Genomic DNA, 20,410 nt, shown 5'->3' with positions numbered 1-20,410 from the left:
ACTCTGACCTCTGGGAGGATGCCCACCACATGGCCTCTGTCAGGAGAACATAAACAACAGGCCTGGTGAGAATGGGTTTATCCTCGGACAGGAGGTCCTGCCCCCCCAACCCCCCACCCCCATAGCAGCTGCACTGAACCTCCGAGTCGACTGTGTTTTGACATTTAGACACCTTCTTATTTTTATGAGACTGTTCTCACAGGACTAGTGTTACCTGTAGACCTCTGATAATTCAAACTGTTGAGGTCATCTGTGATCTTTACCCATTAAAGGAGTAATATTTTGCTTTTTTTAAAAATACAGTTATACACTTTTAAACATCTCCCTGTGGTCTACATAAACTGTAAATGCTATGCTTGTAAATAATTGTGTAAATAATTGGTGTTAAATGCAGTTTATCATCTATTCATGGTCATCAGATATGATCCATTTGAACATTCAGAGGCTCCGTAGTGAACATGGAAACAATGTCATCTTCTACAACATTGATTCACCAGTAAATCCATGGAGTTGGATCAATGACAGTGGATGGAGACACTGGATTTATGTTCAGTTAATGATATATTTTACTATTTTCTCTGTTTTTAATACAATAACCCTGAATTTTAATTTAAAGGAGTGATATTTTGCTTTTTTTTAAAAATGGAATTATGGATTTAAAACATTTCCCTGTGGTCTACATAAACTGTAAATGCTATACTTGGGTCTGAATTCTTCATTAATTAAACTCCACAGGTCCATCTTCAACCCTATTTCTGAATAATGACACCAGAAAGGTCGTTTTGAGTGCTGGCCCTTTAAATGCAAATGAGACACTTCACGCCCCACCCCCTCCAGGTTATTGGCTGTGCTGTTCTGTCCTGTTCAACCAACAGCTAAACATTTTAGGTAATTGGCTCAAAGTTTGGACATATTTTCAGTATGGACTACAACCGCTGCTGCTGACAAACAATTATGTCGAAGAAATGTTTGTCGGAAATCTTGACCTTATATGTGCAAATGTCATGATGTAACTAGTTATAGACGTAACAAATTAAGAAGGAATTGAAACGGGTTGAAGAAATCCACTCAATTTTTGCCAGAATGAATATAAAGATAGCTTTGCAGCACCTGGAGGGTTCAAATTCAAACTGTTTGAACTATTAGGGACCAAATACACAAATCTGCCAAAGACTAATAAAAGTAGGTTTAGCTAAATATGACCCCTTAAAGACCCAGTGCTTCTTTTGTGACACTTCCCAGATTAATTTTTCTCTCTCTTTACCTTTCTGAAGCTATTTATCACAATTTATTATACTATTATCCTCTATATTTTGCATTTTTCACTGTAAATCATGTATTTTCTTATATTTGATTTAGATATTCATGAAAACTCAGAGTTAATTCAAAGGTTATTATATCAAAACAGAAAAAACTGAAGAAAAAGTGAGTTTTGCAGCAAAGCTATCATAAACTGATTATAAACCACGTGTCTCCATCCACTGTCATTGATCCAACTCCATGGGTTTTACTGGTGAATCAATGTTGTAGAAGATAACAGTGTTTCCATGATAACTACAGAGCCTCTGAACGTCCAAATGGGTCAAATATGACCATGAGAAGATGACAAACTGTATTTTACACCAATTATTTACATGTATTGATAGGATTAGATACAGAACAGATATTAAACATTTTTGATCAGTAGATGCTTTTGGTTAACGGTGGAGGTTTTGGTCTTTATGGGTTAATCCTGTGCAAATCTACCATGTCTGTAATTCATTTATAAGTGAATATTCCACCACAAATTAGCCACCCTATTTAGACAAACACAAATGTGCTGTGATAATATTAATTTGCAACATTTTTCTTGTTTTTTCCCATGCATTTATTCAGTCTATGGAACCTGTGCTGGTGATGTTAAATGAAAATGTGGAAATGCAGGAGGGTTATATAGCAGGGATATTCACAGAAAGAGCTAAGTGACACCTTGCTTCAGAAGACAAACATGTTAAGAAATGATGAGATGGATGACATGAATATACAGCGACAGAAGGGAACATTTTTCTATGTTTAACAGTTATCTGAAAGAAGTTGAACCTTGACATCAGAACTATCAGTCAATTCAAGTAAAAAGTGAGATTTTCTCCTCTGTGAATGTGAAGCATGAAACATAGATGTACGAGGTTAATTTCCAATTCACCAGAGGTCCCCAGTATTGTACTATTATATAATTAGTATTATTATTATCTTATGTAACCTGGGTTTTTTAGAGTACAGCAAACAGAAGTGCACTGGGTCTGAAGGAAAGCCCTAATGCCTCAGGTTACATCAGGATAACAGTGATTATTAGCCAAGTTTTTAAAGCCAAGACATTAATATCTGGACTTATCCTTAAGTTTTCCTGTTTAATCTAAGAAAGTGATAACACTAATAAAATCTTAACCCATAAAGACCCAAACATCCATGACTGACGAAAAGCATCTACTGATCTAAACTGTTTAATACCTGTTGATCCACTAATTCTATCAATCCATGTAAATAATTGGTGTAAAATACAGTTTGTCATCTTTTCATGGTCATCAGATATGACCCATTTGGATCTTCAGAGGCTCCGTAGTTACCGTGGAAACACTGTCATCTTCTACAACACTGATTCACCAGTAAAACCCATGGAGTTGGATCAATGACAGCAGTCATAGACACTTGTTTTTTTGTTTAGTAAATTACATATCTTTACTAAAAAAGTCACATTTTCTTCAATTTTCAAGTTCAGTTTGAGCTTTTATGAATATCTACATGATCGTTGAATTAAATATTTGAAAATACCTGATTTTCACTGGAAAATGCATTTGCATCCATAATGCAATTCATTTCTTTATCGTAAATTCAACAGTGCCGATTGATTTCCTGAAATGTTAGGGGAAGTTCAGCTTCTCTTGCTGTTTCAAAGCAATCGCCCCTGTTTGGGAACTACCACAAAACTAGCACTGGGTCTTTATGGGTTAAATGAGGCAAAAAAAACATCAACTTTTCATTTTGTAATATTCATTCATTCATTTATCCTCACTAGGGTCATGGGGGTCACTGGAGCCTACCCCAGCTACTTATGGGTGAAGGTGGGGTACACCCTGAACGTGTCACCAGTTCATCACAGGGCTGACATATACAGACGAACAATCACTCTCACATTCACACCTATGGACAATTTAGATTAACCAGTTAACCTATCAGTGCATGTCTTTGAATGGTGGGAGGAAGCCGGAGTACCTGGAGAGAACATGCAAACTCCACACAGAAAGGTCCCACCCCCCCATCGACCAGTGTTGGAATCGAACCCAGGACCTTCTTGCTGTTAGACATGAGTGCTATCCACTGCACCACTGTGTCACCCCATCTTGTCATATTTTCCAGATTTGTCTTTTCATTTGCTTTTGTAATAAATCTGTTCAAGTTCAAGTTTATTTGTCATGTGCGTTCAGGTACAAATACCACAGCAATGAAACACAGTGTGCCCTGGCACTCTCTCTGCCCAATATTGAAAAATAAATAACAACCAAATAACAATAATCGCAGCAGCAATAAAATTACTTAACAATAAATAGCACTAGCCCCCTTATTGTAAAATGAAAACACTAAATAAATAAACACAATTATAAAAGTGAAAGTCAGGCTGTAGGTTCCCAGCTACCTCCTTCTGTCGGAGCTGCTGTTAAATCTGTTAAATTTTACAGACTTTATGGACACCCTGTAGTACAGTGGAGAATAATGGTATATTATGGGGTGTGCCAAGGTTATAATAGTTTTGGATTTTTCATTCTAGTTTAGTTTTATTTAGTTCTGACTTTTTTTTCTCTAATTCAATAAGTTTTAATTAGTTTTTAGAGCAGGTTTTCTAGTTTTTGTTAGTTTTAGTTTTTTTTCTAAAGGTTTAGTTTTAGTTTAGTTTTAGAATTAATTTTAGTTTTGTCGTATTTTTTCTCTTCTCCCCCATCGTATTTAAATAAATCCCAGACAGGACTCTGCTGCTTTCTCCCAACTTTAGTCTCCATGTTTCCAGGTAGAGTGGGGACCAGAAGACGACTGGAAACCACAAGTGACAAGAAGTGATGGGCTGTGAAGTACCGTATGGTGCCGCTAGCTAAAATTCCTAGAGCAAAATAAATCGCTTCGTATCAATCCGACATGAACAAAAGACGAAAAGGAAGGGAATTTTATCCATAATTTTTATACGTTTTGGTTAGTTTTATAAGCACACAATACAGTTTCAGTTAGTTATCGTTTTTTTCTTTTAATTATAGTTTTTATTTATTTCAGTTAACAAAAATGTTTTTTCAATTTTAGTTTTCGTCATTGCGTTAGTTTTCATTTACGATAACCTTGGGGTGTGCATGTAAAATAAAGCAGGCAGTGGTCAGATGTGTTTTGTTTAGTGTTGCCTCTGGTGGTGTGTGTATAACTCTCAGTCCTCTGCAGTCATTTCCTGTCCTCTGGAGCGAACACACTCACCTGGGGTGAAACTACCAGACAGCATGGATTTAAAAGAAACGGTTGGGGATCTTCTTTCCATTTTGTCCCAGGAAGTTCTTTTCATTTGATGATAATGAAAAATCCTAACAAATGTCCGCTTTTCATTTGTGCACATAAGGGAAGATAAAAGCAGACAAACCTCAGCCTGTAGGATGCTCTAACTGGAGCAGGGCCTCAGGGCAGAGACAAACCTTTTTGTTTGACACAGCAGACTGAAAGCACTTGGCTCAGAATTCAGCCGTGGAGATGAGGAGAGAGGATTACACTGGTCGGATGGCTTTCTTTAAATTCTCACTACTGAACAACCACAATGAGCTTTTATTTGGCTTGAAGGAGAAGGACGGAGTGGATAATGTCCACACGAAGCACAAGGAGCTCCAGTTTATCTGGGTGTTATGAAAGAGCGGCACAGCACAAGTTTACAAGTCTACACACCCACTCTAAAACTTGGCCCAAACTTTAGCCCTCACTTCTTATATTAATTCACCTGTTAAATCTTCAGAGGCCTGAACCGTGCCAATGCCCTGGAAGAATAAAGTAGACCGTGAAGCCCCGGACCTGGCTGACGAAGAAGCTCCACGATGAAAGCCTTCATGACGGCCATTATGGAATCAGAGCAAAGAGGGCCAGACACTCATCAAACAAGAAAATTAAACATCTTTCAAGAAAGCTACACCTGGAAATTGCGAGCGTCTGCAGTGAATGCTCCAAGACGATAGAGAAACTCCATTTTAAGTAATGCATTAGCCTGCAAGGAGGCCCCAGGGCAAAAATAAGATAAGGTCCCGCTAATCCCACTTCCTCTGACTTTTAATGCAGTAGTTGTATGGTTTGTATGGTTTGCTGGCATATTACCTGCCTGCATATTTCCTCAAAAAAAAAAAAAAAAAAAAAAAAAAAAGAAAAAACGTAAACATACAGTATTTCCTCTGTGAATGAATGAAATCAGTTTAAAGCTAAGTCACATTTAACTCATTGCCCCTATAAATAAAAGTAATTGGTAAAATAATGCAAATCATATCAAAAACAGTTTTCCAGGACAATAAAGACATGACAGAATTACTTACTTTGTGTTTTGCTTTTCACAAGAAACTGGAAATCATCATGATGCTGGATACTTCATATGGTTTAATACATAGTATTGAAGAACTTTTCTACTATAACACGTAAATGAGTGAATAGTAGCTACCTTGCACTAGATTATTCATAAATGGTGTTTGTGCAGAAACATATTTCAGAAAAGAAAAGAAAAGAAAAGAAAAGAAAAGAAAAGAAAAGAAAAGAAAAGAAAAGAAAAGAAAAGAAAAGAGTTTCAGTCAGCAAAATAAAATGGGTTCAGAATTTTATTAGATGTTTCATTCAGCTGTGCCAGGTAATAGACTACACTTGAAATGCAAATGAAATCCTTGGACATAGGACAACAGAAAAAAAAAAACACCTTTGAAAACAGTTGCATATGCTCTGATTTTAGGTCTGACCCCTACAAAGACCCATGAACACATCTTGTCCTGTACCTGTAGCTATGGTTACATTCATGTCAGGACAGACACTATGATAAGGATGGATGTGATGTACACAGATAAACTGAAAACAACAATTCCATTTAAGTATATAGTGTTTGTTTTTATAAAACCAGAAAAGATTAAATATAAAGTCTGCACCGAATACAGGTTGAGATAAGATAAGATAAGATAAGATAAGATAAGATAAGATAAGATAAGATAAGATAAGATAAGATAAGATAAGATAAGATACAAGACAATAGGCATCAAATACAATAGAAAAATAAAAGGTGAAAAAAGAATTTTAAAAAAATGGTTAAATTGACTAAAAATTACAAAAATAGCAATAATAATAATAATAATAATAATAATAATAAAAATAATAATAATTAAATAAATTAATGAATAAATAAAGGAACATATGTAGGTTATATCGCAAAAATATTGGAGTTCATTACATTACAGTTAAAGCTTACATATGAAAACAGGTTTCTGAATAATTTAGCAGCTTTCTTAGCGTTTAAGAGGATCAGATACAGATTCCAGTGTTTCACAGAAAAAGACTGACCTTCACAGTTGCAACATGAAGCTGTTCTGTTTCATCTGCTGCTGCTGCTTTGCAAATTATTAATGTATTTACAGACACTCAGGAGTACATTGTCCATGTACACTTAAATAATAGTCTCAACAAAAGTGGCAGTGTTAATATCTTATTTTCTTTCTGAGCACAACCTGCTGAAGAGCTTGTGTTTATGAGTATTTACTGACATCTAGTGGTCGACTGTGTAAACTGTTGGTAGGTGTGTACAGAGATGATAAGAGCTTCACTGTCTCTGAAAAAATTATTAAAATTATCTTAGTTTTTAACCCAAAAAAATGATATCATCATTTTTTCAATATCCTGATACTACTGTACACTGTATTTAGTTTACCTTCAAAAATACAGTTTTTATTTTGCTTATTTTATTTTATAGTTTACTCTCCTAGTTGACTGTTTTTATTTGTTTGTTTATTTATTTAGAACATGCAAAGAAACAAAATAAAACAAAATGAAGCAAATTAAGACAAAAATAAAATAACATTTAAAAGAACAGAATCTATCTTCAAGTACATACAAGCCTGAGTTTTGCATGGTCAAAAAGGAGTAGAAAGCAGTGTAAACTTTTCCATCCATACTGTAACATTTACTGTGTTCATGACGCTGCAAACACTGATGTCTCCTATATTCTTGCCTCATCTGTTTATAATTTGAAAATAATTAGTTATTGGGATGGAAACCTGTCAGTTTTGGTGATGTTCTTGGCTTGGATGGTCATGATTTACAGTTACACTTTCAACATGGTTCTTTCTATCATTACTAGTTAAGGATTATTGTGGCTTTCAATTCTAGAAACATTTTAGTGTAAAAACATGACAAAAACTCATGACAGTTATTAAATATCTGTATCCTTCCTCATACACTCGTTTCACAATAAACTCCTCTTTTAGGAAACCCAACTTATTAAAGACGATTGTTTCTCTCCTTCACCATATGGTGGTGCTGTGCAGTCACATGAAATAATATAACTTCTGACATTTTTCTTCATGAATCTGATGAAAAATTTCTCCAAAGCTGATAAGACTGTATTTATTTAAACAGATTGTGAGATTTAAGATAGTCTTTGTTCAGGTATAATTCTGGCTTACAATGAAACTAATGATAAGCTACTTATATTGATTAACAGCATTAAACCTCCTTTACTTTATACCAGTGTTGGATGAGGCTGTGCAACCATAAAAAATGTGTACAGAGAATGAAAGATGCCATTATAAAATAATTAATCACTATAAACTCTATGTTCAATCATTAGATGCAACAAAATAGGTATGCATAGAAAGAAATATAGAGAAAAAGGTCTAATTTTGCCAAGAAATTTGCTTGTTTATTTTGTAAATAAATACCTATGCACAGAAATAATTGAGACTGAATAAATACATTCTTATTTATTTCTGTATTTGTTCATTTTCATATATATTTATTTCTGGTTTTGTTTCTCTATTTATTATTTACCCATTTATTCACTTGTCCCATTTATTTATTTATTCCTGCTTTTATTTTTTTCTGTATTTCTTCACCTTTAATATGTTGATGAGCTTCCATTCTTGATTTTTATGTCAGGTTCTCCCCCATGACCAAATATTACATGAATAAGAAAGAAAGAAAGAAAGAAAGAAAGAAAGAAAGAAAGAAAGAAAGAAAGAAAGAAAGAAAGAAAGAAAGAAAGAAAGAAAGAAAGAAAGAAAGAAAACACTTCTTAGTTTTACAGGATTAAAAGCATCAAAAACAGGTGGTTCCAAGTACAGCAAGCCCCCACCATCACCACCACCACACACACGTATTGTAGCTTATTTTGGCATCACTCCAGCTGATGTCATCATGTCTATGCATGTGCTGATGTCAGCATATCAATTTCCTCTATACATGTGCCAAATCTGAAGTAAACTGAAACAAAATTCATGTTTTTATGGCTTGTGAAATTTTGCCCATTATAAGTAAATGGGAGAAGAAATAAGATTTTAAAAATTCATGAAAAATTTGAACTTTGACCTACTTTTCCCAAAATGTGACCACATCTATTCTGCATCACTGGCGATGTATAAACCAAATTTGGTATGAATTCAACCGATAGTTTTGCTGCTACAGACATTTGAAATTTCACCCATTATAAGTGAATGGAAAACGAAAAAAAGATTTTAAAAAATTCATAAAAAAATGTGAACTTCAACATACTTTTCCCAAAATGTAATGAGATCTATACTGGGTCACTGGAAATCTATAAACCCAATTTAGTTTGAATTCAACCAATAGTTTTGCTGCTACAGACATTTGAAATTTTGCCTATTATAAGTGAATGGGGGGGGGGGGGTTAACAAACAAACAAACAAACTGAACCAAAAACAATAGCCGTTGCTTCCCCTTCGAGGGGTGGGGTAATAAACTGACTACATGCTTGTGAAGGTTTTAGGACTTGTTGAGACTTCTGTTGCATTTTGATTGAGGTTTTCGAGGTTTTGCTTCAAAGCTAATAATCACATCCCGTCTCTTTGTTTTAAGCTTCTGTTTTCATGTATTAAACTGAGCCTTTAAAACGATAACTCTAAGTGCTGCCAGAGCCTTGACTGAACTAGAAAAAGTTTCGTCACAACCAGCCAGATACTGGAGAATAGAACTGGACATTTTGTTGGAAAGCACAAAAAATATGTTACCAGAAAACATTTAAGAGATTTACCAGACCCAGTTTGACAGAAATTCACTAATATGTTAATAGAAACCATAATCTAGAGAGAATAACCATTGTAAATATATATAAATATTATTTCAGGGAGACATGGTTTCCTTATTAATGACTTTTTGCCAGGTATAGAAGCATCATTAATGACTAAATGGGTTAACATAAACTTTTGGCAATGTTGATTCATGGTTTTGTACTTTCAGCGCTTTCCTTTTCGACCTGGGGACAGTTTCTTTTGGCGCTTTTGGAAGTCATGTCAGCTGGCCTCTGTGTGGACAGGTTTACACAGACACTCTTGTTTTAAAGTTACAGTGCAAGCCTTCATGCTCAATTAACTTTTTTATAATAATATTGCATTATTTATTTACAGAGTAAGGTGGTGGTACAGTGTACATGCTTATGCACATGCAGGACTTTTATTCAGACTACTTTTAACCCACAAATACCCAGTACTACTTTTGTGTCAGTTCCCAAATTAATTTTTCTCTCTCTTTAACTGTTAAGTGATAAGTGATTTATTATCATTTATTGTAATAGCATCCTAAATATTTTGCATTTTTCACTGTAGCTCATATATTTTACTATATTTAATGTTTAGGTCAGGGCTGTCAAACCTATGTTAGTTTAGGGGTCACATTCAGCCCTATATGATGTGAAGTGGGTTGGACCAGTAAAATAATAACAATGAAAACATTAAAATTACATTATGAAAATGTTTACATCTACAAAGTTGCATTAAAAGTGAGAATAACATGAACAACCTGAAATTTCTTAAGAAATGTAAGTTCAATTTTAACAGTATTATGCCTCAGTGTATCATTTACACATATAAATTATGTAAAGTTATAGACCACAGTGGATCTACAAATACACAAAACATTAGACAGACTATTGGTAAAATTACATCTACTTCTCTTAAAACATTTCAGGTTGTTTATATTTGTTCAGGTTATTCAAATTTTTTGTGAAAGGATAGTTTCTAAAATTTTTTCTCTCTATTTAACCTTTCTTGAGTGATTTATCACCATTTATTATAACAGTATTTACCCGTGTTTTGCATTTTTCCACTGAAATCATGCATTGTTACCTCCGCCAAGGAGGTTATGTTTTTGCCAGGGTTTGTTTGTTTGTCTGTCCGTCAGTGTGCAACATAACTCAAAAAGTTATGGACAGATTTTGATGAAATTTTCAGGGTTTGTTGGAAATGGGATAAGGAAGAAATGATTAAATTTTGGTGGTGATCAGGGGTGGGGGGGCCCACGGGGGGGGCCACTGATCAGCCTTGGTGGAGGTCTGCACTCTCCGAGTACTTCTAGTTCTATATTTAATTTAGATGTTGACAAAAACTCAGAGTAAATTCAATGGTTATTACATCAAAACAGAGAAAACTGAAGAAAAAGCGACTTTTTTTTTTTTTAGCAAAAATATCAATAACTGAACTTAAAAGCAAGTGTCTCCATCCACTGTCACTGATCCAACTCCATAGGTTTTACTGGTGAATCGCTGTAGAAGATGACGGTGTTTCCATGGTAACTACAGAGCCTCTGAATGTCCATGAATAGATGAGAAACTACATTTTACACCAGTTGCTTATATGTATTGATAGGATTAATGGATCAACAGGTACATTTTATATCAGTAGATGCTTTTGCTCACCAGTGGAGGTTTGTGCTACTTTTGTGTCAGCTCCCAAATGAATTGTTCTCTCTATTTAACCTTTCCTAAGTAATTTGTCACCATTTCTTATGATATTATCCTCAGTATTTAGCATTTTTCACTGTAAATCATGTATTTTCCCATATTTAATGTTTAGATGGTTATGAAAACTCTGATTTAAATCAAAGGTTACCATATCAAAACAGAAAAAACTGACAAAAAAGTGACATTTTCAGTCAAATCTATCAATAGATTAAACTTCATTTTACACCAATTATTTACATGTATTGATAGAATTAGTGGATCAACAGTTAACATTTTAGATCAGTAGATGCTGTTGGTCAGCCGTGGAAGTTTGGGTCTTTATGGGATAAAGAAAAAAATCATGAAAATCAAGATCAGGCCACTTTCATGTGCAGTGTGAACACTTACTCACTTACCGCCTGTTTCAGCAAACGTCGAAAAACACATTCACATATCGCTCTTTAAAAGATTCTTTGTGGGTTAACCCATAAAGATCCAGTGCTACCTTTGTGGCAGTTTCCAAAATAATTTTTCTCTCTATTTAACCTTTCTTGAGTGATTTATCACCATTTATTATAATATTTCCCGTATTTTTTTGCATTTTTCACTGTGAATCATGCATTTTTCTATATTTGATTTAGATGTTCACGAAAACTCAGAGTAAATTCAATGGTTATTACATCAAAACAGAGAAAATTGAAGAAAAAGCGACATTTTTTTAGCAAAAATATCAATAACTGAACTTCAAAGCAAGTGTTTCCATCCACTGTCATTGATCCAACTCCATGGGTTTTACAGGTGAGTCAATGTTGTAGAAGATGACGGTGTTTGGAGTAACTATGGAGCCTCTGAACGTCCAAATGGGTCATATCTGATGACCATGAATAGATGACAAACTGCATTTTACACCAGTTACTTATACATATTGGTAGGATTAGTGGCTCAACAGGTATTAAACATTTTAAATCAGTAGATGCTTTTGCTCACCAGTGGAGGTTTGTGCTACTTTTGTGTCAGTTCCCAAATGAATTGTTCTCTCTATTCAACCTTTCTTAAGTAATTTATCACCATTTCTTATAATATTATCCTCATTATTTAGCATTTTTCACTGTAAATCATGTATTTTCCTATATTTTTATGTTTAGATGGTCATAAAAACTCAGACTTAATTCAAAATGAAAAGCCATGAAACCATGAAAAGACGACAACCTGTATTTTACGCCAGTTATTTACATGTATTGATAGGATTGGTGGATCAACAGCTATTAAACATTTTAGATCAGTAGATAGTTTTGGTTGGTGGGTTTGGTGGAGGTTTGGGTCTTTATGGGTTAAGGAAAAAAATCATAAAAATCTAAATCAGGCCACTTTCATGTGCATCCTTACCGCCTGTTTCAGCAAACGTGGAAAAACACATTCACATATCGCTCTTTAAAAGATTCTTCAAATATTATTTTTCTCAGCACAATCCAAGTTCATTCAGGCGTAACCCACATGTATATTTTCCCACTAACGCTCAAACATTTTTTTTCTCATAGTTCATTTCTTTGCTGTCAGTGCTCTTACCAAGCATAACAAAAGGCTGAGGGAAGTAAAGGAGAGGAAAACCCTCAACAGCCCCGTTCTGCTGCAGACTCGGAGCCAGCAGTCATGTCTCTTTCCCCCAGATGAAGAACAGTGCTCCTTCCTGCATTTTCTCACTGAGGTTCGTCTGCAGCTGCCAGGATCACTCAGGAGATGCAGAGGAGTCTCTCTCTCTCTCTCTTCGGAGGAGCTCTGAGTACATTCACTTGGACGGACCATCAGTTCGTTTTCACATCCGAGGGTCACACAGGAAGCTGGGAGGTGTCGTATTAGAGGGGAGAGTGGAGCCTGAGGAGAATGGAATACACAAATCCTTCAAAAATAAAACTGTAATAGCCTTGAAACCTTTAGGTAAATGTCACCTCCCGTCCTATGATTGTCTGTTTCGTTGGAAGGTGGAAATAAATCACAGCTGTTTGCCCAAGTGGGGAGGTCTGTGGGGAGGGAAGAGCATAAGAATAATAAGAATGAATGGCATCAATAAGAAATATAACCAGGTAAAAGCAGGTTCCTCTCATAGGGGAAGTCTGTGATATAAGGGCATCAGTTTATCTTTTGTTATATTAAAACAAATTCTGCTTTAGACCCAAAAAATCACATTATATATGCTCCTAAAAAAAAAAAAAGACAGAAGTGTGTACTCTCTATCACAAGTCATACAGTTCAGCGCCACATAATTTATTTATTTATTTATTTTCTTAAATTGTTTAGTTTTGTCATCAGACTGAGTTGAAGTTAGGGTTAGGAACTGAACATCAAGGAGTTCTCAAGGTCATCATTTTGAGTAAGTAAAATTAAAAAAAATATATATATATATATACAGGGTGGGGAAGCAAAATTTACGATATTTTGAGGCAGGGATTGAAAGACAGTGTATGACCAATTAGTTTATTGAAAGTCATGAGAATTTATTTGCCACAAGAAAATTGACATAATAGAAAATGTTTTTATTCTATGTGTCCTCCTCCTTTCTCAATAACTGCCTTCACACGCTTCCTGAAACTTGCGCAAGTGTTCCTCAAATATTCGGGTGACAACTTCTCCCATTCTTCTTTAATAGTATCTTCCAGACTTTCTCGTAATAGTTTTGCTCATAGTCATTCTCTTCTTTCCATTATAAACAGTCTTTATGGACACTCCAACTATTTCTGAAATCTCCTTTGGTGTGACGAGTGCATTCAGCAAATCACACACTCTTTGACGTTTGCTTTCCTGATTACTCATATGGGCAAAAGTTTCTGAAAGGTATGGATAATAGTGTTAGATATGATTATGACATCAATATATGTTTGGTTTCAAAACAATTGACGTAGTGCCTGCTGAGAAAAAACAACTAAATGTTCATTGTAAATTTTGCTTCCCCGCCCTGTATATTTCATATTTTTATTGCATTCTTTCACTGTCATTGTAGCCAAATTTTTATTCTTTGTACCTTTAATACAGTTGCATAATATATAGAACTTAGAATATATTTCTCTAAGAACAGAACAGATCGATTACAAGTTCAAGTTCATTTTCTTTGCAGATAAATTTAAATTTTTGTCATATCATTTGTTTATTGAAAGTTTTGAGCATTTCCAACCCATTACACCAGTGTTTTTCAACCTTAAGGTCAGGACTTCACGTGGGGTCGCCTGGAATTTCTAGTAATTGATAAAAATAAAAACTTACTAATAAAAAATATATGGTGAGTTGAGAGACAATCACAATCCATAGAAGACATGACAAACTCTGAAGCTGAAACTGAAGCACTGTGGTACTGTTTATCTGTCAAATGTTCATTGTGGTCAGTTTCAGATGCTGCAGCTCTTTCATAATTCATAGTTTGAGTTCTTGTTTGTTCTGTATTAATTGTCAGCCTTGTAAATCCAAGCTGGACTGACTGTACATATCCTGACCAAGGAAAATAAATTTCTCACTTTGCGTAGTAATCTACACCTGGCTTTTCTGCCTCTGTCCATAATAATATACATTATATAGACTAAATGTTATCTAAAATTAACCCTTATTTTGTAAAATAGTATAGCAAACTATTTTAGTTTTAGCAGAAAAAAAAAAAAGTCTCTGTTTGTAATGAAATTTGTGATGTTAAAATGGGATCACAGGCCAAAAAAGGTTGAGAACCACTGTATTACACAGTACAAATATGGATACATGTTGTGGATTCAACCTAAATTTCATTCAAACTAAATTTGTCAAGACAAACTGGTACAAAACAGTAATCAGAGAGTCAACTAGGTCATATGATTAGGTATGTGATTTGACAAATCACATAAAGTGGCCATTCTCAAACGCCACTTTGTTTTGTTTGTTTTAATTTCCTGGTTAAATTATTCTATTTCAATTTTAAAAACCATAACTTCTCTGGACACTCAGTGTAGACGGCAAAGTAATATTTTCATTGTACAGGGAAACCTCTTTCTTTTCTGTACACGTGACAATAAAACACTTTGACTCTGAATATGAGAGGTTCTAGAGTTAAAAGGGTAAAAGCTTCGTGGTGAGGTCACGTCAGACTCTGTCTCAATTTCTGTTCAGTTCATTAGGTTTTATTAGCATGACGGTGTACATACATATTTATCTCTGTTTTTCTCTTTTCAGGGCTCTGTAATCACCTCCAAGTATGCACTCCTAATGAGAAAGTTGGAAAGGAACGGACAGATTTGGCAGACCAGTCAGGATCAGGTCAGTTCTTCTGTAACACACTCCTGCTGAGTCAAACATGATAACAGAGATCATCTGGAGTCTTTTTTTAATCACTATTTTATTTCCATTATTTGCTATGTGAGCTTCCACATCAGTTTTCATTTGTCAAAGAACGACAAATGATGTGACTTCTGCTTTTCGTCACATTTCTTTCTTTAGAAAATCAAACACGTTATGCAAGTAAAGAGGCATAACTTGTGATGTGTTATATTTGTGTGTAGAGGTCATTTTCATGGAACAGGCTGTAACTACTGAGGATCATAGGATTATTAACATAGAACCACTGTGATGTTTAGACCATCTTAAAGCCTAATGAGATCAGTGTTTTTCTCACACTTTATCACTCATGTCAGAGTTGCCTGATTGTATTTCATTTAATGGTTTGATCCAACTTTTACAGAACACAAAACAGTTGAACTGCAGAGGACTGCACTGGGCAATTCCATGCAAAATCTAAAAACAGCAGTGAAAACATACAGCTTTTTAACTACGATAAAAACAAAACTTAACTAGAAAATTTGAAATCAAAGAATAAAATAAAAAAAGAGGAAAAGAAGATTCACAGAACAATGCAACACAAACTTATTTATAGATAAAATCAGCATTTATGCTTTGGACTAAGGTTTTTTTTTGTGCGCCATGGTGATTCACAAGCACAAAATGATTTTACACAATAAGGGATCCTTAATAAAATTAAAAAAAATTATATATCATATTTGGTGCCTTGCATTCTTGAACACTGTTATTTTCAGCTTTTATTAATCAAGGCTTTCCTCATGAGACTGGAAACACTAAAACTAACACCGAAATCAAATAAACCTTAAGCTAAATCTAATTGTAGAGTTAAATACACTGTTGCCCACGAAGTTTATTCTTCATAGATATAGGCCCAATCCCATTTCACCCCTTGGCCCCTCCCCCTTACCCCTCCATTTTGCACGTTCACGTGAAGGGGTAGGGGTGTCCCGATTCTTGAGGGGAAGGGCTAAGGGGGAGGGCTGTTTGGCCCTCGAAACTGAGGTTTTCCAGGACCACACTACAAATGAAGGGGTAGGAGAAATCTCCCATAATTCTGTTCAAATCATCAGCAAGATGGAGGTAAACACAGCAAAAAGTGCAGCAAAGTGATGAAAGAAACACACAAATGTACATATTTTCTTTGTGAATAACTTAATCATTTGATCTTCCATTTAATGCCATTTTAATGTGTTACAGACCACATTTCTGTGGTTTATAGTTGATAGCCACAAAAAGATGACCAAAGCCTATGCAACAGAAACAGTTACAGCTGCTGTCGACATGGTGAATGCTTTCGGAAACAAAGTTGTTGCATCTGTTTATAGCGGCATCGATGACTGATGTAATAGGTCTGGAAGGGTTGTCCCATTTCATAGGTGAATATTTTAACCCCTACCCTTTGCAGTTCCGTTACAAGGGGTAGTGCCAAGTGCAAGGGCCAAGGGATAGGAGAAGGGGGAGGGCCAAGGGATGAATTGGGATTGGGCCAAAGTGTTAGTGGGACTTAATAGCCCCTTTTACACAGCACTTCTGTTGCGGGAATATTTCGCCTTTTTTCTGGAACAACATCTGTGTAAATGAAATGGTGGGATCATTTGGTCCCACCTCTATCATGGCTTTGTAACGCCTCTGGAGCTGTGATAAAGGTGGAATCATGATTCAGGAACACTATGAAAAAGGAACACCTCTCTTTCGGAACCAAGGTATGACGTTTTGATGACGGCGACCCCTGGGAGAGACAGTGAGCGCATATGGAGGCACTGTCATGATTCTGTGGCTATGTACCATTTTCACCTGGGCCATGAAGGTGGCTGCGGCTTTCCACAGAATCCATGCCAGTGCCTCCATATGTGCCCACTGTCTCTCCCGTGTCAGAGGGATTTAAAAATGACCGCTATGTCACCGCATCTTTGATTCCAGAACACAGGGTTGCTGTGTAAAAGTCCAGCCTGTCTCACCTCTGTTACTCCTTTGGCTTGGCTGTGGAAATCAGTCAATGGTGGAAAAAAGGGTGGGATCACCATCTCACCTTTTTTCCGGGATCTCTGTGTAAAAGTGCTGATATGTACAGTAGCCAACAAGGGCCAAACTCATTGCAACTGTCCAATGTGTCTCAGTTAGAGAAAACAGCTGCAAGTACAGAAAGGATGCAAATTCACAAACTCAAACACAAGTCTAAGTGAGGTACAAAAAGAGGAACATGGTGCAAATGAAAAAATGTGCTGCAAGACACAAAAACAAATGCATAATTATCAAATGCTTTGCAAATAAAGAAACAATGCAAACCAAGAAAACATCTGCAAATGAACAACGCTGCATAACCACTCACTACAATGGAAGTGCTCCAAACCTGTAGGGGGCACTGTCAGCGGAACAGCTCAATGCAGAGACACACAGGATGGAGAGAGAGACAAAGAACAGCTGACTGACAGGGTTTCAAACTACAGTGGGAACAAACTGAAGTTACAGCGTAGCGCAGTAATGTGACTTTTATTTGATTATATTTGACACTAGTCTGTTGTCTATGTTACCGACACCAGACCTAGGGGAAATCTGGACCGGCAGCAAAGGTTACACAGGCAAGGGTGCACTGTGTAGCCAATAAAATGAGAGTGTGCGGACTGTGGATTAATAAGAGAGAGGACCAAAAGTTAGCGTGTTGTTCCAGTCACTGCTCATTTAACATTGATTAAACTGCATAAAACTAAGTTCCATCTCCGTCAAGTCAGGTATCTAAAAGCTTTTTGGTTTAAGGTTCATTGTCCACATTTATACAAAAATATATTACACAAACAAAATCAATGTAAAAATCTAATTGGCAATAAACCATATCAAACGTAAAGTAAATTAAGTGCACATGAACTCAAAATAATTTAAATTATATTCCACATAAATAAGAACTGACTCAATTATAATATGAAACTGTTCAGAAATAATATGAACCAAAACACATATTTACTGAACTCAAATACTTACATTCACTCACACTTCAACACATACAATACAATAACACTCATACTACATGGATATGATGGTTACAAAACCTTTCTGCAACATTTACACAACACTGTCTTAAACTTGCACTTAACTGTCTGACAAAATGGCCGACAACAGCCGGTGAACGAGCGGCTGAAAGTGAAACTAACTTGCATATGGCAAATGATTTACTCACGGCTAGCTGGCTTTAATTCATAAACAATGTTTACAAAACGTTTATGATACCTGAAGGTAATGTCTGTAACTTACACTTACAAAACTCTGTGGACAACAGAAACTCACAGAAGTAACTGGGCAAGATGGCGGTCGCGGCCGGGACATAGACTGACAAAAATAACCTCTCTGTACTCTAAATACATCTCGAAACCTTATTAAAACTCTGCCAAACAAGCTACAAAGCACTAACATTAGATATTCAGAGAAGCTGACTACGGAAAAAAAAAAGTTTGAACATACCTGTGGATTAATAAGAGAGAGAACCAAAAGTTAGCGTGTTGTTCCAGTCACTGCTCATTTAAAACTGAGCTGCGCATGAGCGGAACACGTGTCTGAAGTCTCCCTCGTGAATCCACAATGGGTTTACAACGCCATCTATTGATGTATTACAGTATTGACCCAATGTCAGAACTGTAATTCGACTTAGATTTTCTTAAGTGGTTAACAAAAAAAAGTTGAGGGGGGTGTCTGTTTCAATAATAAAAAAGTATATATATACATGTAGCATTTGCCACCTACTAATAATAATAATAATAATGGATTGGATTTATATAGCGCTTTTCTAGACCCCCAAAGCGCTTTACATTATTGATCCATTGTTCATTCGCTCTCACATTCTCCCTCTGGTGGTGGTAAACTACATCTGTAGTCACAGTTGCCCTGGGGCAGACTGACAGAAGCGTGGCTGCCAATTCGCGCCTACGGCCCCTCCGACCACCACCAAACATTCATACACCTGTGTGAGTGGCACTGGAGGCAAGGAGGGTGAAGTGTCTCACCCAAGGACACAACAGACTGACTAGGACAGAGTGGGATTCGAACCACCAACCCTTCGGTTATTGGACGACCCGCTCTACCACCTGAGCCATGACCACCCACTACATCTATAAACGCTGGTTGCAGGTTTGGAGCACTACCATTGTAGTGACTGGTTATGCATCGTTTCTTTATTTGCAGAGCATTTGATGATTATGCATTTGTTTTTGTTTCTTGCAGCACATGTTTTTATTTGCACCACGTTCGTCTTTTTGTACCTCGTTTAGACTTGTGTTTGAGTTTGCAAATTTGCATCGTTTCTGTACTTGCAGCTGTTTTCTCTAATTAAGATGCATTGGACCATTGTAATGTGTTTGGCCCTTGTCCGCTACCGTAAATATGTAATCATTGCACCAAGTCAAAGGTGATTACTAATGTGTATAAATAGGAATAAAAAGGTGCTGTGACTGAAACCAAATTATTACACATTATCACAATCATTTCATGAAAAGAGGTAAAAATATTTCATTCTAACTACAAAAAATAAGTAAAAGCAAATGCACATTTTAAAAACATCTACCTCTACTTCTGGGTAGGTTAAATAGTGATGAAATTATCAGACAATGCACTGCACTGTGATGACACATGATAAGGTAGAGTAAGAGCACTGATGCGATGTGATGTGACACATGTTCCAGGGGAGGATTCAGGCTCCGTCTTAAACCTCAGAACCAATGATCCCCTCAACAACTGATTTATTCTTCATTCATCCAGATCGTTCATTTGTAGATGTCCTACATTGTGCAGATCTACTGTAATACATTATCCTTGAAAGGGGAGGGTCTATAAGGGGTTAAAACAACCCAGTCTGGGGCTTTTGGAGTGACTGCGCTTGTGACTGAAATCAAAATATTCTGGAATCTGAGCCTGTCAGGCCTCTGATGTACGACTTGTAATGGGATGTTTCCAAACCCCTCTGTCCATATGGCTGCTGACACATTCAGCAACACCCACCGCCTACAGAGAGGGACTCTCACTGCTCCACATCTGGTCCACAGACGGCGTCTCACACACACACACACACACACACACACACACACACACACACACACATTACACTTATATGGCGTAGTCACCTTCTATTTCTATAGGGCCCTATAACAATGGATC

Source organism: Sphaeramia orbicularis, chromosome 11, assembly GCF_902148855.1.
Source record: "Sphaeramia orbicularis chromosome 11, fSphaOr1.1, whole genome shotgun sequence".
NCBI lineage: Eukaryota > Metazoa > Chordata > Actinopteri > Kurtiformes > Apogonidae > Sphaeramia > Sphaeramia orbicularis.
This window is presented reverse-complemented; position numbering follows the sequence as displayed.